Source organism: Macrobrachium nipponense, chromosome 6 (assembly GCF_015104395.2).
Source record: "Macrobrachium nipponense isolate FS-2020 chromosome 6, ASM1510439v2, whole genome shotgun sequence".
NCBI lineage: Eukaryota > Metazoa > Arthropoda > Malacostraca > Decapoda > Palaemonidae > Macrobrachium > Macrobrachium nipponense.
The window spans coordinates 60,708,395-60,732,405 of NC_061108.1; the positions used below are offsets into that span (position 1 = coordinate 60,708,395).

The following is a 24,011-nucleotide window of genomic DNA, read 5'->3' on the forward strand; positions in this document are numbered from 1 at the left end:
ATATATATATATATATATATATAGATATAGATATAGATATATATATACATATATATATAATATCCTATATAGATAGATATAGATATATATATAATATCTATATACCTATATATATATATATATATATATATATATAATATATATATATATATATATATATAGTGATACAAGGCACAGGGAACTACTCCAAGCAACATAGTCAGAGGAAGACGGACGAAAACCACACATCACTAGGCTGTCTTTTTTATTATTTTGCCGACGTTTCGTAATTGTTTACAGAATTACATCTTCTGGGCTGCACATAAGAAAAGATAAAAACATAAAAAAGTTAAAAGTATAGTCTAAAAGTTCATTTAAAATACATTAGAGTAAAAATGAAATCGATAAAAATAAAAACACAACCAACCTAGAGGTGACACAGCAAGGAACTAAATGGAAGGAAACCACCACAGTACGAACTTATGCTAAATACAATTGAATCGCAGAAGTATGGGTGTTTAATGATGGTACGAGTTGTTTTATAAACAACGACTCAAGGATTGTTAACTCTTGTGGTTTGGTAGTATGGCCGATTACACTGAAATCTTTGTTGTCAATGTAGGTTTTACATTGTTTTGCATGGTTCCTGATATTGGAGTGCTCTGGGTTTGAGATTCTGCTCCCTGTGCGGAAACTGATTCCCCGATGTGAATCAATGCGCACCTTAAGTAGCCGACTGGTGGATCCCACGTAAATCCCTGAAATACATTTAGGGCAAGTATATTTGTAGATGACACCAGAAGACATATAAGGACACAGCTGATCTTTAATCTTAAACAAGGAGCCTATATTAAGAGGATTTTTGGGAATTAATTTGACTGATATGGCTGGGAAATGGTCATGAATAATTTGCGTGAATCTCTTTTGAAAGGTTAGGTCATGGATATATGGAAAGGTTGCATAGAAACTCATTTTTGGTACAGTTGGAACGTCAGGTTTTCTAGAGAAATGTCTATTTAGTAATTTATTTAATTTTCTATATACTAACCTAGGTGGGAAACAGTTACCTTTAAAGAAATTAACTAGAAATAGAATCTCATTGTGAAAGGCTTTCCAGTTAGATGAGAGGACTAGTGCTCTATTAAGGAGGCTAAAAATGGAATTAACCTTAAAATTAAAATAACAGCTACTATAAAAATTAGATCCGAGTCCTGTAAAAGTTTTCTTTCTAAAAATCGTGGTGTTAAAAGAGTTGTCTTGTCTATATACTTGAACGTCCAGGAATGACAGACAGTAGTTCTCCTCTTTTTCTATAGTAAATTTCATGTTCGGGTGAAGTGTATTTACGTAGTCGAGGAACAGGTCAGCCTCGTATTCACCCTTGAAGAGAGCAAACGTATCATCAATAAACCTAGAATAAAAGAGAGGATGGAATCTTAGAGGGCAATTTTTAGAAAGAAAACTTTTACAGGACTCGGATCTAATTTTTATAGTAGCTGTTATTTTAATTCTAAGGTTAATTCCATTTTTAGCCTCCTTAATAGAGCACTAGTCCTCTCATCTAACTGGAATGCCTTTCACAATGAGATTTATGTCTAGTTAATTTCTTTAAAGGTAACTGTTTCCCACCTAGGTTAGTATATAGAAAATTAAATAAATTACTAAATAGACATTTCTCTAGAAAACCTGACGGTCCAACTGTACCAAAAATGAGTTTCTATGCAACCTTTCCATATATCCATGACCTAACCTTTCAAAAGAGATTCACGCAAATTATTCATGACCATTTCCCAGCCATATCAGTCAAATTAATTCCCAAAAATCCTCTTAATATAGGCTCCTTGTTTAAGATTAAAGATCAGCTGTGTCCTTATATGTCTTCTGGTGTCATCTACAAATATACTTGCCCTAAATGTATTTCAGGGATTTACGTGGGATCCACCAGTCGGCTACTTAAGGTGCGCATTGATTCACATCGGGGAATCAGTTTCCGCACAGGGAGCAGAATCTCAAACCCAGAGCACTCCAATATCAGGAACCATGCAAAACAATGTAAAACCTACATTGACAACAAAGATTTCAGTGTAATCGGCCATACTACCAAACCACAAGAGTTAACAATCCTTGAGTCGTTGTTTATAAAACAACTCGTACCATCATTAAACACCCATACTTCTGCGAGTCAATAATATTTAGCATAAGTTCGTACTGTGGTGGTTTCCTTCCATTTAGTTCCTTGCTGTCTCACCTCTAGGTTGGTTGTGTTTTTATTTTTATCGATTTCATTTTTACTCTAATGTATTTTAAATGAACTTTTAGACTATACTTTTAACTTTTTTATGTTTTTATCTTTTCTTATGTGCAGCCCAGAAGATGTAATTCTGTAAACATTACACAAAACGTCGGCAAAATAATAAAAAAGACAGCCTAGTGATGTGTGGTTTTCGTCCGTCTTCCTCTGACTATATATATATATATATATATATATATATATATATATATATATATATATATATATATATATATATATATATTACAGTACGAAGAAACTATGCTGTCGTCAAGATATATAATATATACTATTAAATATATATAAATATATATATATATATATATATATATATATATATATATATATATATATATATATATATTCGCACAAATACGATTATATACATATATATTTTGATATTTTGTAAAAACTTATTTACTTATAGTTTTCTATTTAGATTTATTACGGCGTCCATAACCTAGATGTTGCGACGCCAGTTTTAATGGCCATATCAATCAATCAACCTTCTACAGGCACTTCAAGCGTGGCAAAGGGCTACAGCACTTACGTCGACGAGTTAGCTGGCAACTCGATGTCTGAGGCGCTGGCAAAGGTGATGCCAATCGACGTGAGCTTCCTGAATCCCTTCCCCGACTTCTTAGCCTTTGGAATATCTTTCGTCATTGCCAGTAAGTGAGGGCGAACATACACATGTCCTCTGTCTGTATCTCTCTAAATATATAGAAATTCCTCTATAATGGATAACTATTGGCTTTTGGTGATTGCCAAAGCAGTGAGCATACCTCTGGAGCAGCCAGGTGAATATTCAGATGTCCTGAGACTGTGCGCTCACCTTCAGCTGGAATATTTACTGAAGGCCTTCAAGATTTCCACGAGACCCAAAGGTACCGTCTTGTGCTACTTCATGGAAAATCGCATTTTCACTTTTGCTATTCTTTATTTTTATGGCTGCACTACCTCTATGTAATCAGAATGCTTCCTTTTTAAAGTTATCCTGATGATATCTGTGAATCAATGTCAGGAAAAGCTGTCAGCATAAGAAAACCTAAATAGAATAGCTCAGCAGCAACGCTTGCCTTCACATGCAAAGCATCAGCATTGAAGATAAAATGTACGGAAAACTGGAATAGTGCCTACGAGAAAAACTATGCCCCCCCCCCTCCCCTCTAAAAATAAATGTTAATTCCTAAGTACGAAATGCCTACATAGATATGATACGTTAAACTTTAATTCTTCCAGTTGCTCTGGCCTTGGGCGTTAAGGAATCGACCATGTTCAACAACCTCTGCACCGGCCTAAATCTCATTGTCGTTGTTTATACGATTATCACAGCAGCTACCCAAGGTACCGTGTATATAAATGATTTTACTCTAATTTAAGAATACAAATAACAAGTATCTTATTATAAAATAGACCTAATGAAGGCCAATAACTCGACCCCCAAATTTAATCGGAAGATTGTTATGAAACGCCTACCTTTCTGAGGACCTATTTCGTAGTCTTGTCGGACATTATTGTTCTCAGGAGTTGTAGGCCAAGGATTTTTTGATCAGCGATACAAACGAGAATAAAATTGAATTGTATAAACGAACAATGATTGGTTTTTATAAATGGATAAATAGAGCATGATATCTATTATCTAGTTTTTTACTCTAAAAGGCTATGATAACTGTTGGTATCATAGATGATACCTATTGGAAGTGTATTATAGTATAGTATCATCTTTGCGTAAGTAAATTCTTGGAATTCTTAGAAGTGAACATCTCTGCTAAAAACCATGTTAACTAAAACTCAAGAGTTAAATACAAGTAAGCACATTGCTATTCTTATGGCTCCTTAAATAGAAAATGAGTTGGCGTCCACAAGCAAAAATGAGACATTTTACTTTCGTTAGTGTCGTTATAAGATGGTCCAAATACTGATTGAAATCAAGCCTAAATAGTGGAGAGATTTAAAATGGCAGGTTATGATATCTTGTGGTGATAAGACTTTTGCTAATGGGCTGGGGATGGATACTGGATTTGGTTTATGTGAAATCTAAGATGCCTGAATTGTTGCTATCATTAATAATATTCAAAATCTTTAGAATTAAGTTAATAACCATAACATAATCCTTTGCAGCTGACCCGTATAACTGGCGCATCCCAGAGGATAAACTGAATGAGACTTGCACCCAGGCAAGGGGTGACGGGCACACCTGGGGCGTTGGAGGATTCGCCCCTTATGGATTTGCTGGCATTATGCAGGGTGCTGCCACTTGCTTCTTTGGCTTTGTGGGATTTGACTGCATTGCAACGACAGGTTGGTTGCCACCGCTGAGGGACACTGGTAACATTTTGGCATATTTTTCATGGTTCTCAGAGGCAGAGGTGTTGGCAACCTTATGCCCTCCCTCCTCTGGCACAGGGCAGAAGGAAACAAGAAAAGAAATGGGTTGGAAGAATCAGAGGAATGACAGACCTGGCTCTTAAAAGTCTGAAAATGATACGAGTGAGTCAAAACAGAAAAGGGAAAAGAATTCTTAAGACTGGCAATAGAGGGTAGACATTTTCGTGGAAAAAGCTAATTGGAAAAAGCGACTCGTCTCTTTCATTTACACTGACCCAGGTAACATATTCAACAAACAAGTGAAAAAACAAGCCTTGACTTTGTCCTTTTCAAAGAATAAGATTCTACCAAATAGTTATTAAAAATCGTTTTATGTTGATTTCTGTTGTGCCTTATGTTGGCTCTCTTGCCTCACTTTTCCATGTTTCATCTGAGTTTGAGCTAGAGAGAGAGAGAGAGAGAGAGAGAGAGAGAGAGAGAGAGAGAAAGGCCTTCTGTTGCCAGTGCCATCAGCCGATCTTTAGAAGAAAGTCTCCATGTTTGGCCAAGTCAAATTAAATCAAAAACATACCGGATCCCTGACCTTGTCTATGACCGCACGTTCAGGTAAATAACGTATAAGTCTGTCTTCTTTTCCCGCAGGAGAGGAAGCCCTCCGCCCTGAGAGAAACATCCCGCTGGCCATCACAATTTCTCTGCTGTTCATCTTCGTGGCATATTTTGGCATGGGTGCCACACTCACCTTGGCGCTCCCCTACTGCATGCAGGTGAAGGCATTCAGATCATTTTTCCAGTGTTTTGGCTTAGAAAATCTAATCATGACAATAGACCGGCAGCCCGGACCATTGAGATACAACGATCGAGATACCGACTGTAACCCCTACTGGTATTTAGGAGTAGACTTGTAAACTGTGAAACTGACCGTCTGCCGAAATTATATGGGTGGCTTACTTAACAAGCACCACTAATTCTTGTTAGATTTTGGGTCTAGATCCAATATATGAGATACCAGATGAAACTAATATATAATGTATCAGCAGACTTTACTGATTACAGGATGACCAGTGACAGACATTTTGGAGGGTGCGTTCCCCCTGACAGATGCACTGAAAAGGGGGGGGGGGGTGTTAATTGGATCTAGATCCAACTTAGGAGATACCGAGTAAAATTTACACTACAATAGCACTGCACATCCTAGAATACTGTGGTGGTAATGACAGACATTTTAGAGGGTGGTTACCCGCTGAAAGACGCCCCACAATGAGTGGGGAGAGGGAGACAGGATCTGCATCCAACATGGAGATACCAAGTAAAATTTGTATTACAATAGTACTGCACATCGTAGAGTACTGTGGTGGTAATGACAGACATTTTAGTGGGTAGTTACCCCCTGACAGACACCCTACAACGAGTGGGGGGAGGGGAAGGGAAGGGAAGGGGGAGACAGGATCTCCATCCAACATCGGAGATACCAAGTAAAATTTGTACTACAATAGCACTGCACATCCTAGAATGCTTTAATGGTAATACCAGACAGTTTGGTGGGTGGTTACCCACTGACAGACACCCCACAACGAGTGGGGAGGGGGAGGGGGAGGGAGAGACAGGAACTGCATCCAACATTGGAGATACCAAGTAAAATTTGTACTACAATAGCACTTCATATCCTAGAATGTTGTGATGGTAATGACAGACATTTTAGTGGATGGTTTCCCCCTGACAGACACACCCTGACAGGGTGCAGGGGGAAGGGCAAGCCCTGATAATTTATGTCTAGACTAGTATAGTAGGCTACTATTGATCCGTATTATACATTATCGTGATATATTTAATAAATATTTTCATCCTTTCCATATCCTTTGTGTTTATTTAACACAAAAATTATTTATTTGTTTCATATAAATAACAGTCATCTGTAGGCCCATAATAATTCGGTCATATTTTTATTTTTTCAAGCAAGCAACTGAGGTCAATTATAGTACTTGCTTAAGCTTTGTTTACGAGATGAAAATTAATGTAGTGGTGGCTGGAAGACTGACACTGTAAAGTAGCTTGTAAGTTCATATCATTATTAGAGTTATTGCTGTAAAATGTCTATGTACATAACATTTGTTAAATAGAGTAATACGCACCCATTAAATAGATAGTAATACATATGTAATATATAAGCTATAGTCAGGGTACAGATCATAATAATTACGCTATAGCCTACTCGGTTTGTTTTATCGAAGAAGGACTACCTCCTTTTGGTTTCAACTGACTTTCATAATAATGAAATAATGGATACATTTTTGTATTACCAGTTTTATGAATGAATATTGTTGTTACTATAGTCGAATTTTTTTCGGGTGGTGTAAAATTTCGTCAGATATAATACACCTGGCTGAGGAAGGACACAGAGGATCTCTGTTTTTTTAAATAATCCCTCCACACACCAAGTTATTTCGAACATTTCCATTCTCTCAAGATTATGAATAAACATAAGACCAAAGAAATAATCACCTAGCATTAATGTAAAGGAAACAAGAGAAATGAAAAATTTGATCGATTGGGAATTTTTTTATCGTTAATGTTTAATGAGTATGTGATCAGCGAATTGTTAGGGTTTAGTGAGTAAGCGTTTAGTGAATGTTTATATAGTTAGTGTTTGATGAATGTTTAGGGTTTAGTGACTGTTTAATGTGTCAGTATTCAGTGAATGTTTACTGAGTCTTTAGGGTTTAGTGAATGTTTTGTGAATGTTATTGAATGTTTATTATGTAAGTATTCAGTGAATGTTTTGTCTTTAGGGTTTTAGTGAATGTTTTGTGAATGTTAAATGAGCATTTAGTGAATGTCTTGTGAATGGTAGTGTTTAGTGAATATTTCGTGTGTCAGTATACAGTGGGTGTTTAGGATTTAGTGAATGTTTTGCGAAAGTTAAGTGAGCGTTTAGTGAATGTCTTGTGAATGTTAGTGTTTAGCAAGTGTTTAGTGTGTAAGTGTTTATTGAGTTTTTAATGAGTGGATGTTCATTCACTGTTTAGTATTTGATAAGTATTTAGGGTTTGGTAAGCATTTAGTATTTAAAGAGTGCTTAGGGTTTAGTGAGTGTTTATTGTTCAATTAATGGTTTGGATTTAGTAACTGTTTAGTGAATGTTTACCGAGTGTTTGGGGTATAATGAGTATTTAGTGAATTTAGTGTTTTAAGTGTTTAGTGAGCATTTAGTGTATCGTGAGTGCCTAGTGAGTGTTGGGTATTCAGAGTGTTTTGTGTTATTGAGTGTGAGTGTATGTTAAGTGAGTGTGTGTGTGAGTGTATGTTAAGTGTTTGTGTGTGTGTGTGTAGTGAATGTATAGTGAATGTATGCAAGTGTGAGTGCTTCCTGAGTAAGTGCATTGTGAGTGTTATTGTTTAGTGATTGTATTACATTACTGTTTAGTTAGTGCTTCGCTACTTTGTGCAAGGAAAGTCCTGTATTTACACAGGAACCATTTATGCTTGACACTGCTTAGATCCAAATGCAGATGCTTAGGCCTTAACCACAATGGTTGGAGTGCTTAGGCCTGTTTCGTAAGGTAATTTTTCTCTGTGAAATTTGGTCGAATATTAATATTAATAATATCAGTAATAATAAAGATGAAAAAAGTAATAGTAATAAAATATAGTACTAACAGCTGGACCGAGACTTTTCAATATGGCCTTCCGAAGTCACTCTCGGTAAGGAGATCGCTACTTCAGTGATTGACGCCATATGCCTTACATACAGCTGACATATTTGCACAATCGGTTGTCCGATTTTTATAACTGTTGGAGACGCATTATAAAACATATTAACAATGGTAAATACATTGAACAGACGTGAGGATAGAATATGATGTTAGTGCCTGTCTACTGGATATACGTAATGAGCAATTAAAGTAAAAATATTACTAGGAAGAAAATTAGCCGAATAATGGGCGTCAAAGCCAGCATCGATAGAATGTATTGAAACACATTACATAGGCTGCCTTTGGTGCGTGCTGGTGGGAAGTTAAGAGACAAACACATTCAGCTGGTTTTAAACATCAAACTGGGTAAGTATAATTTTTATACGAGTTTAAAATTTCTTCCCTGAATATAAATGGTACCATTTATATTCCCTGAATATAAATGGTGATAGCGTACAGATCAATTTGAGCGAGGCAGCCGAAAACAAGTGGACTACTAGATAACTGACATGATATTATAGGCCAACTTAATTTGGGAGTCAGGAGCTCCAAGTTGTATGATCGTCAACTTCGGGAGGGGGAAAAGAATGGGTGAAAATGTTTCAATGTTTATAGTTAGCCTATCCTGAACAATTCATTCACTTTTCCGTTTCCAGTAATTATTTGTGTTATGATACATCATCTCTTTGTGAATATCAATCGAACTCCCATATCCGGTAAAAATTTCATTTCATCCACACGAACCAACAGCAAATAAAGAACAATTCAGTTATGGCAAGACACATTGGTCTACGAACCTCGACATGGCTGCAGGCTGCAGTGCCCTAACTATAGGCAAAAAAAGAAAATGACCAAAGACGCTATTAAAACGAGAATACTTATCTTACATTTCTTTTTTTTTCAGAGGAAATGAGAGTGGCATCATATGACTGGTTTAATTATTCAAAAATGGCTCAGCACACATGCTTGTAGCTGTTGTCACTTATGACCCCCTCCCATTTAGATAAAATACTACTTGTGTGAAGTAATAACTCCACACCAAAGGATAGTGCTAATATGAAAATATATAATATATATATATTTTCAATTATATCTATATATATATATATATATAGATAATAATTATATATATATATATATATATATATATATGTATGTATGTATGTAGTATGTTTGTATGTGTGAAACTATAGAAAGTAAACCAGGCCTAGTAATTCTCATACATAGTTTCTTATATAGATGGGATGGAATTAATGAAGTGAAATATTCCATACTTCAATAGGAATTTAAAAAAATAATTCCGGCAGTAATTCTTATCCTGAAACATCACAATATTTCTTAAATTTTTTGCCTTTTACATTTTATCAGGCTCACGATTTTCAGATGATTACCATATTTATAATTTTGATATTGCCTATGATAGATTTTAAATCATTTCAAGGTGGCCCATCTCTCCTTTCTAATCGTGGGTTATGTTATGTCTGTGAAGGGGTAACCATCCACTAAAATGTCTGTCATTACCACCACAGTACTTTAGGATGTGCAGTGCTATTGTAGTACAAATTTTACTTGGTATCTCCGATGTTGGATGTAGACCCTGTCTCCCCCTCTCTCTCCCTCTCCCCACTCGTTGTGGGGTGTCTGTCAGTGGGTAACCACACACTAAAATGTCTGTCATTACCACTGCAGTACTCTAGGATGTGCAGTGCTATTGTAGTACAAATTTTACTTGGTATCTCCGATGTTTGATGCAGATCCTGTCTCCCACTCCCCCTCCCCCTCCCCCCACTCGTTGTAGGGTGTCTGTCGGGGGTAACTACCCACTAAAATGTCTGTCATTACCACCACAGTACTCTAAGATGTGCAGTACTATTGTAATACAAATTTTACTTGGTATCTCCATGTTGGATGCAGATCCTGTCTCCCTCTCCCCACTCATTGTGGGGCGTCTTTCAGCGGGTAACCACCCTCTAAAATGTCTGCCATTACCACCACAGTATTCTAGGATGTGCAGTGCTATTGTAGTGTAAATTTTACTCGGTATCTCCTAGGTTGGATCTAGATCCAATTAACACCCCCCCCCTTTTCAGTGCGTCTGTCAGGGGGAACCCACCCTCCAAAATGTCTGTCACTGGTCATTCTGTAATCAGTAGAGTCTGCAGATACATTATATATTAGTTTCATCTGGTATCTCATATATTGGATCTAGATCCAAAATCTAACAAGCAATTAGTGGTGCTTGTTAAGTAAGCCACCCATATATTTTCGGCAGACGGTCAGTTTCACAGTTTACAAGTCTACTCCTAAATACCAGTAGGGGTTACAGTCGGTATCTCGATCGTTGTATCTCGATGGTCCGGGCTGCCGGTCTACAACTTCATTATTATTAAGGTTTTTGCTGATGCTCTGGTACATAACTGATAAACTTTAAATCTTCAACACGTCCAAAGTTTTCCATGTAATATGATCTGTGAATTGTTTCCAATATTGTTATTGTTCAAAAATAATCTACATTTCATTTGTTTTAGAATTTTCGGGCTCTTATCTTTCAACATTACAGTGAACTATTGAAGAAAATCCATCCGTATTACATGACAATAGAATACTCATCCTTTAGTTGTATCGAAACAGTTATATTCATCTTCGATATCGTTAATATCCGGTTGCTTCAGAATGCAGAGGCGCCATTGGTCGATTTCTACGAGCAACTTGGCTGGGAAGCTTCGAAGTGGTTCGTTAGTATCGGAGCTCTTTTCGGATTTTCAGCAAGGTAATTAGAATAAGTCAGTTTTGCTCTACTTTTAGTGACTATACTATGTATATGCATGCCTTCGTTTCCATGCACACATAAATACATACATTTATATATATATATATATATATATATATATATATATATATATATATATATATATATATATATATTACGATAGATAGATATACGATTTTCTTTTATAATCTTGTAAAGAGCATTTACATTTTGACTACATTTCAACATGATTATTTCCTAAATGGGTTTCGTATATTAGCCAAGTATAGTAATTAGAATATGTAATTAAGTCATATAGTCACGACACTTAATAAGCTGATCTTGTGTTCTCGTAAAAGTGCCAATTTCTACATAATCAATTTGAAAAATCAGGACTTACAAGGAAGCTGTGTAACATGTCTACAGCAACAAACCAATCTACTTTCCTACTCTTTGCCTATGGCATCCTTCCAGTCTTTTCGGAGTCCTGTTGCCCCTGCCCCGCATCCTTTATGCCATGGCCGAAGATGGGATCACTTTTCCAGTTTCTGGGAAGGATAAATAAAAGGTTCAGGACTCCAGCTGTTGCCACAATCTTTTCAGGACTCTTTGCAGGTATTTATCATTTGTGGTTCTGACTCATTTCTGTCTTTTCACATACATAATCCTATAAACAGATGCATACATGCCGCATATATATATATATATATATATATATATATATATATATATATATATATATATATATATATATGTACCATTTGGACCCATATATTTGTAAGATGTTTATGAAGGACCTTAAAATAAAAGAACTACTAATAAATTAGTCCCAGATGTATATAGTTATTATTTCTTTCTCTCTCTCTCTCTCTCTCTCTCTCTCTCTCTCTCTCTCTCTCTCTGGTTCGATATTCTCTCTCCCTCTTCCTCTTGTTCGATATATATATTTATATTTTCTTTCGTCTTTTCATTAATAATATTTTTTGGGAAAATTTGTGTAAATTTCATGATATTAAATTGTATATGCTCCCGTGTTTTTTCAAAATGTACTGTTTTCTGGAAGAATAACTTGTTTACTGCGTGTGTCCCCCAAAGTGTGGCTACCCTCAGGTGTTTCCTCCTTTCTGTAGAGTAAAATCGCCCTTAATGCTAATCTTGTAGTGTCAGTTTGGATATTAAGCCTTCTTTTGACTATGTTGTCCTCTGTAAAATCAGTTTGCCTCAGTAAAGGGTCCGAATAGGACCGAAAGTACTTGGCTATCTCGCTTTTTCATTTTTTCTTTCGTGGCAAAAAACCTTTATATATAAATATATATATATATATATATATATATATATATATATATATATATATATATATATATATATATACATATAAATGGAGGCATTAGTGCGGATTCTAGAGTAAAACACATCATTATCATTATTATTGTTATTCAAAAGATGAACCCTATTCGTGTGGAACAAGCTCACAGCGGCCATTGACGTGAAATTCAAGCTTCCAGTGACAATATGGTGTTCATTAGAAAGAAGAAAGAGGATGTAAAGGGAAATACAGAAAGAAGAGATCTCACTTAAAAGGAAATGAACATAATATACATATATATACACATATAAATGGATGTGATGTGTTTGTGTGTGTGCGTGTGTGTGTTTTCTATGTTCCAGCATAACTCTAAAATGCAGTGAGCAATTTCGGCCAAACTTGGTATACAAATGACTTACTATCTGGAAAAGATTATTGGGGGGAGGGGGGTAGGACATCACTAGCACCAAAGGGCATCAAAGGGGGTGGGGGTGGGAATGCCTTCCCTGAAACAGGTCTGGTTCTGCTCATAGACTTTATAACTAAATGAACTTTACAGGTTAATCATTCCTTTATTCGGTATATGTATGTATATATTACTTGCTACCTGGAAAAGAATATTGTGGGTGTAAGACATCATTGGCATCAAAGGGTGTGGGGGTGCGAAAGGGTTGACATGTAAAAATAACAGAAAATGACAGATATTAGTGTCTAAGCCATAGTTTTCGAGGTTGCTGAGATGAATAGTGACACTCTCGATGCCCTTTAAGTCCAAGTTCAGCCCCAATAGGAATGGGGGAGAGAAAGAGTGAAATATACATTGTCAGAAATATTGGGTAATGTAATTGAAGCAACCAGCTTAACAGGAACGGGAGTGAGTGAGAGAGAGAGACTTAGAGGGAAAGGAAGTGAGAGAGTAGAGGGGGTGTTAGGGAAGAGAGAGAGAGAGAGAGAAAGATAGTTTATCAGTTGATTTTCAGAGTTTTCATGGGCAGTGCCGTGTCGGTCAGCTAGTAAATAAATAAAAATGTAAGTAAATTATTAAAATGCCAGGAGAATTGTGTTATGGTAGTAATGCATTGCATCTTCACTTGAACTTTTAAAGTTCCAATTGTATGACATCCTCTGGGAGGCTGTTCCACAGTCCAGCAGTGTGAGGAATAAAGTATCTCTGTAACTGAGAAGTTTGGCAGCAGATATATCTACTGTATATTGGTGCAGCTGTTCAGCAAATCTGGTTGTTCTCTGCAGAAAAAGGGGATCAGGAATCAGCTGTGAATATGAAAGATCCCTTTTAAAATACAACTTATGAAGAATTGTCAAACATAACTAATAATACTATACCGGAGGACAGTAATCTAGTCAAAGAAGGACAAATGACCTAAAACAAGTTGCACTGATTTTATCTCTGTTATAAATATATGAGCTCAGCCTTTGTACAATATCTAACTTTTGTGTGGCATTTGCTAATACTCGTTGGATGTTTTTCGAAAGTTACACCTAGAAAAAAATAGAGATTCAGACTCATTCAGTAGATTCCCATGCACCTGAAATGAGGGAGGGGGTTGGTGGGGGGAAAATCTGTGCGAGATCTGCTAATCAACAATGTTTTTGCTTTACTGGGAGTTCAGCCTCATGCACCACCCACTACACAACTCACTAATCCGCTCCATGTCACACTAAGGGCAGCTTCATTTCTTCAAAGTGGAGACTTTACTACACCCGGAAGTGTTACATGGTGCTTACATATGTGTAACATTTTTCCCTCTGTTAAATTTTGACATCGGTTGTTTTTTCATTTGATGAATTTCGTTGCCATGTATTCATTTACTTTCCTATATGCTAAAATAGGAACCACTAAAACGTCAAAAGTGAAAGGTTCCTATTTGAAAAATCTCACCAAACTTTAAAGTTTCATTGCTGGTGTTCTGTATTTTACTTACTGCTTATGTCCAGTAGTTTCTTTCTTTTTGTCGCATATGATAGTGCTCTTCGTTTTTTCCACGTGGTTTTCTCCACAGGTTTCATCATCGAAGATAAATAAAAAAAAATATGTCTTGCTCCTTAAACATATTTTTTTCATTACAATTTCGTTATTTTTTTATGAAACTTGGAAAAAATCGTAGCTTACGGTGCAGGATTTGGAAAGCTAAAATTTAGAAAACAACGAACTAAAGAGAGAGAATTCAGATCTCAGAAATTCCCAAACCCGAGTGAATGTAGAGAAGTGGGCTGAAGCCCCGGGAGGGGGGGGGGGGGAGGTTGTGGCCAGTGGGGGTCCTGGCTTCCTTTTCATAGGAAGGAAGATTGTTGGTGTCGGCAGGAAAGACTGAGTTGAAAAATCGTGCCATCCGAGGATTACAATTACTATTTCTACGTAAAAAGAAAGATATTGTCTGATGCTGCTCAAATCTGACTGTTTGAGTAACCTTTAGTCCTAAGATGAGAACAGACGCTAAGTCCAAAACCTGCTGTATTGCAGGAAGCCTTGGATGCTAGACACTTCACATTCAAAATATATTCTTTATTAGATTCTGAAACATATTAGTACAGTTGTTCCAATCTAATTCATTTTTCTCAAATGTTTGTTATCAGATCTCGCAAGAGATATCTCATTTAAATATTTTTGGCTAATCTAAAACTATTATCTCCGAAGGTGTCATGGCTATGCTTTTCAACCTGAAAGCGCTGGTTGACATGATGAGTATCGGGACGCTTCTTGCCTACTCTATTGTTGCCTTATCTGTGATGCTCCTGAGGTAAGTTTGTCAAGTCCTTATTTTTTTCTTATTTTAATTTCAGGAAAGTTTAGAGAAAGATTTCCGTTTTGTCTTTTACTCTATCATTTTTTCTTAGTAGGTTGCCTTGTTTTTTTATTCTTCATTCACATCATTTTCAAAAGCAATAATATATCATTACATCTGTCCATTAACCACGATTAAAGTGGTATAAATGTATATACTTTATATGTTTCAGTGCCTCATTAACACTAACAATTCCATCGTCCCTGATACTATAATCATGAAGTGAGCTAGAATTCAGGTAATTCCTTAGTTATATGTAATTAAGGGTAAACACCGCCTTTGAGAGGTGATTTTGGCAAAATTTTTGCTTTTTTTTTTTTTTTTTTTTTTTGTGCTAAAAGTCTTCCTTTGGCCTAGCAGAATGCCGTGGTACATGGTACTAACTCATAATAGTAATGATATATTTTATTAAATCATAATGCATGTGGAATTCGTCTCCCGCCTCTATAGCGGACGCCCCCATGGGTCGTCAACCACCACCCTCTCAATATTTATATATTCAATATAATTTCTACGTCTAAAGTCTAATTTTCATGGTCTACCTCGCAAAAATAAGTCGAAGTCGTTTTCTATGATTACTCTCATAAGAAACAATGAGTTCTTGGGGTGACTATGATATAAAAATTTTCTTTTTTCAGTTGTTCAGAGAAAACTTGCTATTTTTCCAGTTTTGTTTTGTTTTTTAGCAAAATGGGTGTCATCAATTTGCAGGTTTAGCTTTTATGCCTTATATAATATGGTTTTTAGAGGTTTTAGGCTGTCAAGTGACATAATATCCACAAAATGTCAAAAGGATTTTTCTCCAAACAGAAGGATCAAATTTAGGCAAGTTTTTCTTTCTCCCTAATCATCGATCTGTCCTCGGAGTTTCCGCTAAATTTGTCGCTCGTTTTTTTCCGGTTATCTACTTATTTACTGTTCGATTTTGATAATTTTTTGTATGCATGTTTCAGGTGGATATACAAGCGCATTCACGGACAATAGTTTTTTGCCAGAACCAAAGATTCTTCATTCCTCGGGGTGCTGAATTTCTCGTTTTTCTTTATAAAATCATATATTTTCACTGGAGAATCATAAAAATCACAGAGAATATGCGTCATTATAGTAGTAATAATGCCTGAAAATTTCATAAGCCTGTCTTTATTAGATCATTTTTGGACATTTTTTTATGATTATCAGGCTTCAAAGGTGGTGGGTACACTCACCGCTTTCTGGATCCCTTGGATTTGTTCAGATGGCTCACACTTCCTTCGTTGTCTTTCTTTAGATACAGCGTAGAAGACGATATCATCCTACAGGAACCGAGTGAAATTACAGAAAATGGAGGAGAGGGCATCGGGGTTTTGTTCTCGAAATCCAGTTGTGAGGGCTTCTCCTGTATGCATTATATTAATCAACTCTTCAACACGCAAAAGCTGAAGGAACCCACGGCCCTGACTACCTCGTTGGTGAATTATGCCACTCTTGCCTTCTGTAAGAAGTTGGAAGCTGCAGACTAAAGATAATGCTCTTCCTTAGTTCTTTTCTGATCTTTTTGAAGTAGGATTCTATAATCTCTTGATGAAAATACAGGTAGACAAGTCTTTAAAGTTATTGAACCTAATTGAATTTTTGGTATTATCTAGCAACTCTTTAAATGGATTGTTTTAATTTAGCACCCATTATCCGTCGGTGTGGGCCGTTTCCTACCAAAAAAAAGAAATGTCGAAGACTACCAGAAATTTAATTCATAGCATAGTTAAATAATATTTATATCTCATCAGTATTTGTACGATAATGGATTTGAAATCAATATAGGCCACTGATTTTATAACACGTGATTAAATTAGAGCACACTTGTAAATGTACCTACCCTCATGGCAGGCATGGTAAGGTAATGTTGCAGTGAGAGATGGCCATGAAGATTTTGGAACTGAGGCATTCTTTTTGGCCTTAGTAAGCAGCAACATGTAATTATATGATTACACGCCAAGAGTGATGTAATTTGCAATAGTCTGCATGAATGCAAGTGGTTGATGTTTTTAACTTCGGACTTAGCCTCCATACAAATAACAGATACTACTATATAAATCAACCAAAAGCCTACGACAGAATATCATCCAAGGCAGATAAGAGATTAAGGTAAAGAGAGAATCATCATTGGTGATGCGATTTAAGATTTGCCTAGTGAAATACAGAGTGGATCTTAGAAAATACTGGGTTTAATTTTTATTCTACAACAATGGATTTCATGCATAATAGGAAAGAAATCTGCGTGGAAGAATTCTTCCCTGCTAATAGCTGTCCAAATATTCAAACTTATTTCCTGGTGTCAAATTTTGTACAAGGGATTTTTTAAATCTAAGTTTGATGTAAATTAAAATTTGTCACATTCTAAAGTAACGGATGGATAAAAGTTCAAAACGTATAAGATACGTAACCAAATATGGAGGGAAAAATAATTCAGGTCACTTCTGCTCAGTTCGTATTTATTTCACATCCAAGATCAACAGATAAGTAGATGGAAATAGCTATGTAGATACAGCAGAGGTGACTTGGGTTTTATTATTGAACAACAACTCTTTTGATGATCATCTTTAGGTATCACTGGTTCACTCGTCGTTCTTCTGATCGTGGTTCTTGGTAAGGATATCTCCGAGGGAGATGCAGGAGCAATAGCGGGTCTCGTGGTGTCCATCATTCTCGCTTTCGTCAACGTCCTCGTCATTGCTCGCCAGCCGCAGTCGAACAAGAGCTTGCCATTCAAAGTGAGTGCCGCTGCTGTGTCTCGTTCATCCATGATCAGTTTTTTTTTCTTTCTTTCTTTTTTTGAGAGGAATTATGTGATTAGGGCTGAAGGGAGACTATTAATACCTGTATCTCAGTCTTGAGCACGGCTTCATGAGGATGTGATCACTGCTCAACTGGTGGCCCACGTGCTCAAAAGAAATCATTAGGAACATTGACGAAAACTCATGTAAATTGCAAGTACATCATATGAAGTATCTTAAAGCTCGTTTTTCGAAACTAAACAATAGACGAAGGTTTCAATGTTAAACGCATTGCCTTCAGTTACCTCAAAGCAAAATGTACTCACATAGCTGTTTCTGATGGATAGCTCAAAGGCTAATGGTGCCTTCTTGCCTTCTGGTGATGATGAACTTGAGTTTTATCAGATTTTTTTTCCCTTGTTGTGTCTAGGCTGAGTTGGATGAGACTGCCCTTACTAAAACCTTTTGCACAAGAAAATTCTGTGCCAAGGGATTTCACATCCTTTGGTGATGGCAGACCTGCCCCGGTAAAAGAGGCAGGTTAAATGACGACAGGGAAAACTGAAGAAGTCAGTACCCACATGACGGAATGTGGCTGATCGAACAAGCTGACCCTGGGGTTTGTGACAGCCATTGTGGCCTCGATCAAAATGTATGGCATTATGTAGCCCAACTTGTAGATAAAGGACTAGGAATAGAGAAAGTATACAGTGAAGAAGCTCCAGTAAACAATAGAAAAAAAGGGGGCGGGATCACCATTCTCAGCAGGGTATTTAGTTGAGTTTCCAGTATAAAAGAATGATATCAGTATTAAAAACAGGAGGAACTTGCTGGTAGATACTGTAGCTAGTTCACCCTTGAATTTCTTGTGAAACCAGGGGAAATGCCATGAAGGCCCTTGGCTCTTTCAGTCTCACATATCTTAGAGCTTGACGGACTTTGTGTAAAGAAATTATAGGACGTATTATATGTTTGTTAAAGTTTGAGGTACAAAGTCTCCTGTGATGCGATTATCTGTTGATGGATGAATTACAGGAAAGCAAGAATCCTGAAAGAGAGTTATAATACCATTATGATGGACGATAAGCAAAAGCAGATTTGCATTTTTAGAGGTGATTTCCGAGTAAGCGAACAGGAACCGGTAACGTTAGACCATCACTATTCATCTTCGTACAGGAGTTCTTGGTTTGTTATTTAATTTTAAAACAATTCCGTATAGCTGAAAGCAGCAGAGGCTGGAGCAGTGTGCGTCATTCCAAGCAGACTCAAGACACACTCTCTCTAGAGTGAATGGACTAATGAGTCAGCATTTTCAAACTAAAGGTTGGGTGAGAACGCACAGGCGAAGAGATTTCTACCTCTGTCCCTTTAATCTTCATTTCACTGATACAGCTGGGTCTTGGAAACAAAAGAATTCGCCAAAGGGGATAATCAAGAACACAAGCAAGCAAGTTATCACGTCGATCTTTTCCAAAGTCCCAAAGAGAGAAAGAAGACGAAGACGAGGTGTGAAAGCACAGGAGACAGTAACAAGGTCGTGGTCAGTGAAATCTAAAGGAAATGAAACACAGTATGAGGCGAGACATAAGAAACAGTCACGAGTACTAGTTCCTTGGTCTGAAGCCTGCATCTTACATATAAGTCATCTGTCCTAGATCGCTATGACCTGGAATGTTTTGAGTTTCTCAGCCATTAGGACCAGTCAGAAACGACCAGCCACTCCCTGGAGTGTACCGTAAAATTCCAATATAGAGGATCTCTGCATATGCGGTCCTTGCCACTCTCCGCTATATCTCTGCTCTGGAATGACTTGTCTGTGCATATTTCAAGCCCTTATGAATTCAAATGAAAGCTTCTCATATCTGAGAGGGTAATACCATCAGGAACATTTTACTGTTAGAAGCATGGAATGAGACTATTCATATACCTTTCATGTTAAACAATACCACTGTTTGAGCAATTGGTTGACTGTTTCATTCTGAAGACTTCCTTGTAATGAAGTGATATTTTCTTTCCTTTTCTTAAAAGGAACAGGATAAAAGACAAACCTTTTTTTATCGATATGGTTGAAAACTTTTCTTATTAAAACTTACCACATAAGACATTAAAAGGAAAGTGAGCAAATTGTTGCATCAGTCTTGAGTAGAATTTGCTATTTCATTTCTTTCAGGTTCTATGATACAAAATTCTGGCATATTTGAGATTCTCTTAGGAATGCTGCTGAATGGAAAATAAAGCAAAAAGCATATGAAAGAGTTTGCTTTAAAATAATAATAAAGCGCAAATGATAGGTCAATACTTTTAGATGAATGATCATTATTTATGTAAAATAGAATTCTTGATAACAAGTGGTTTTGTTATTCCCAGGTCCCATTTGTACCTTGGTTACCAGCTTTAAGTACAGTGGTCAATCTTTACCTGATGTTCAATCTTACCGAAGATACTTGGATAAGGTTTGGTATTTGGATGGGAATAGGTGAGTCTCTTTTTTACTTAGATTAACATATACACTAATTTCTTCAAATGCTTGTAATGAATAGAATGTCAAATCTGATGACTTTAACAACAGTTTAACAGTTAAATGACTACACCAGTTTCAATCAAGCCATTTAAAGAATTAACTTACAAATTTCAGTAAATGCTCTACTGATTTGAAATTGCAAATATATCTGAAAATCACAAGCTGTTTGAGAAAGGTAAAAGTTACTTGCTAAAGAAATGCTTCTCTAATTTTCAAGGTCTTCCACTTTACTTCCTGTACGGAATGCGAAATAGTAAAGCCGATAACTGGAAGAGTCTCTATAAACAAGGAATAGACAATCCTATTGGACCACTTGATGAAAAAGAGAGGGACGTGGCTCCCTTCAGATTCCCATCAACAGAATCAGTAGAAAATCGTCAAAAAGAAAATTATTCTTCGCCAGGTGAATCATCGACAACTCTTGCCAACAACGAGCAACCAAAATCAAGAAACGTTGCAAATCTGGAGGTCTCGCTTGTCACCGAAGAGACACTACCGCAAGATCCTGTGATCATAGATGAACATCACGTAAAAGAACATTCTGAATCTAATCTGTCAGGAAATTCTAGTGACAGCATTCCTGTTTTTCCCACTGTAACAGGAGTTAACAATGACAAATCAATTGTATTTTCAGAAGATACAGTTGATGGAGAGTTAGAAGCTACAATCTCACCACCATTATCCACTGAACCTTCAGTTGTTTCTGTTTCTAAAAGAATCAAAGGTTCCAAGGAAAGGGAAATTCCGTCTAGTCCTGACTCTGAAATTCAAGACTCTGTATTAAGTGGTGTGGAAGAAAATTCAAATGATGTGTTACAAGCTAGAAAATCATCTTTGTCAGAAAGTCTGCCAACAGTCCAAGATGACCGTGACGATACAGCATCGCTAGATAATGGTAAAACCAGTGAAACTCTTGAGACGAAAAATGTTTCCACTGAAGCTGGGAAGGACTCAAAAACCAAAATGAACAATGCAATACAAACAAAGTAAAAATGTCATGACGAGTGAAGGAGATAGAGAAAACGCAGACCAAAGTCACTCGTCTTCTTGAAGATCCGCATCTGTTATAGAAGAGACCAAGAAAAATGCAATACAGTATCAAGCAGTGACGCAGAGATCAAGACAAAGAAGACGTAGCATCTGCAAACAAAGAGTCAAAGCTTTTTGCTTATATTTCAAAATCGGAAAAATGACCAGTGACCAGTAAAGTTAAGAAGATTCCTTAATCAAAGGATTACACATCATACAAATCTTCTTGCTTTACAAAATCGTCAATATCATACCTCATTATTCAAGCAATATTCAGTTCATAATCACCTCAACAAATTACATCATTCAGTTATCAAGTTATTTGCATGCCATGATCAACAAGTATAAAGTGCTTTTTAATCAAGATTATTCGTCATCTTTTTAGGTAAAAATCTTATTATTCATCGCATTTTTACTCGATTTAATGAAGAGAGAGAGAGAGAGAGAAGCATGAAGATAATTTAGACTGACGATAAGATGTGTAAAATCTGCAGATTATTCACTATTTTCAAAGGAAAGGATTCCAAAGAACCCGGCAATTATCATGGGATAAACATCATGGCGGCGTTACCACTTACAAGATCACATACGCAACACCTGACAGCAACCAATATTGGCTTCAATAAACATCAATGAAGTCACGCCAAGTATTATCTGTATTATACCATAGAAGCAGAGGCCGGGGTGGACGAGGCAGCCAAGTTTCTGCTTCCTCTTTCCAGCTTTCGCTAACCCGATCCGTTTGGTTGATTAATGAGAAGTTGGGGGAGGACGGATGGCTGGGTTATCTGCGCCTACTGCTGTTGCTGATGGATGCACTCATTTATTTGGTAGTTGAAAAGGAGTAACTTGGAAATTTCAAAGGGTACTCGATCATTGTAAGTTATATAGTATGAAAACAGGTCAAAATAAAACTTAAATAATGTGCATGAGTGTTGATGTTCCACGACGATTGTCCTTTAATGAATTAAAGGATGAGCAGACACAAGCCCGTGAAGAGTCAAGCTAAACAAAAAGGAAATTTATATAAAAAATAAAAATTTAATAAGGATACTCCGTATGATATAAACGTAAGTTTTGGGCGGGCACTTCTGCGTAGTGTAACATTTCATTACTGTGAGTCATGGCTGTGTTCTCTTTTAAAAATCGCGTGGATTGTTGAGTATCAGGAGGGCAGTGTGTTCAGGGTTCATCTTTCTAGGATCCGGGAACCAAGGGCAACAGCTCATGTTATAAACAACAGCAGCTTCGACTTCTTCGAAAACGGCAATGACCTCCGACAGAGCGAAGAAGACCTTTTCCTCATGAAAGTCAATCCTTTACAATCAAAGTAGATCTGAACACCGAATTTCCGCTATAAATGACATCCAAGCTACTTGATTCCGACCTGGGGACAACGCCAGTGGTTAAGAACGACCGCTTCCACGTCCCAGAACACCATCGTGTTCCAAAAACCCAGTTCATAGTTTTCAAAACTTGAGAAGGTCGATGGCCGACGGTACCCGGAGAGAGACGTTTGTGGCTCATGTTATCTTGGATAGTCCTTGATTGCATCACCTCAGAGAAAACTACTGGAAAACCCACTTTAGCTTTGTGATATTTGTAAATTCATGCTTTCTATCCATAGGCGCTTACTTAAGAATGATTTCAACGTTTAGTAAATTTTGTTTTCTTTGTTATTGTTCGTGTTTTTTGCTTAACTTGACTTCAGATAAAGTGATGTTTATTAGTTGACGAAATTTATTTTCCAAGAACTTTTCTCCATTATTCTACTATGAAATTTCGTAATTATCTCTGATGTTTTCCATATATTGAAATAAAATTGTACGTGAATGAAGAATAAAAAAAAATTAAACATAATTTCTTGTGTAAGAATTATTGAAAGCGTGACATGAAGGCCGCCACTAACGTTTAGTTACGCCTGCGCAGTTATAACTGCACAGTCGGCCTGTTCTGGCAAATCTTCACCACTAATGATACATCATACAGTCTTCTAACTCAGTCCTCCGTAGCAGCCACGGGTGACGTCAACACACGTTGCTCTGGCTGTAATTGACTCGATGACATCATAAAAAAAATCATAAACGTCAAGTAAGACGTCGAGTGAAAGAGTGGTTGAAAAAAAAGGAATCAAATACTCACATGTAAAATTGTTAACAGAGTTTAAATTTCGTCCCAAGAACATACTGATTTATTTTCATTTTAAGACTGACTTTCCGAATGAAAATCCATAGTTTGTTATTGTCCTCCTTTGTTTCTTTAGTGTGTTGATTAGTCTAATTTCATTTCAAAACGAACTTACGCGGGATGTAAGCAATAAATAAACATACATAGCCCATTATTATTTGATTTTGTTTCATCAGAAAGTGGAATATTATTTTGTTCTCATTTTAAAGCTGAATTACATATATGATGCATAACCATGAATAGACGCATATAGGCGTATTCTTGTTTAACATTATTTTCCATAATAAATACTTATTCTTATTGAAAAACTGACTTGCATATATGGTTTATAAACTACAAAGGCTATCATAACAGATTAAGCCGATGTATGTTT

The 24,011-nt window shown here is 36.6% G+C and overlaps 1 pseudogene; it reads left to right on the forward strand.

Annotated features, from left to right (window-relative positions):
• Positions 1-23,180, forward strand: part of LOC135216357 (high affinity cationic amino acid transporter 1-like) — a 74,565-nt pseudogene extending 51,385 nt beyond the window's left edge.
• Positions 23,181-24,011: the final 831 nt, after the last annotated feature.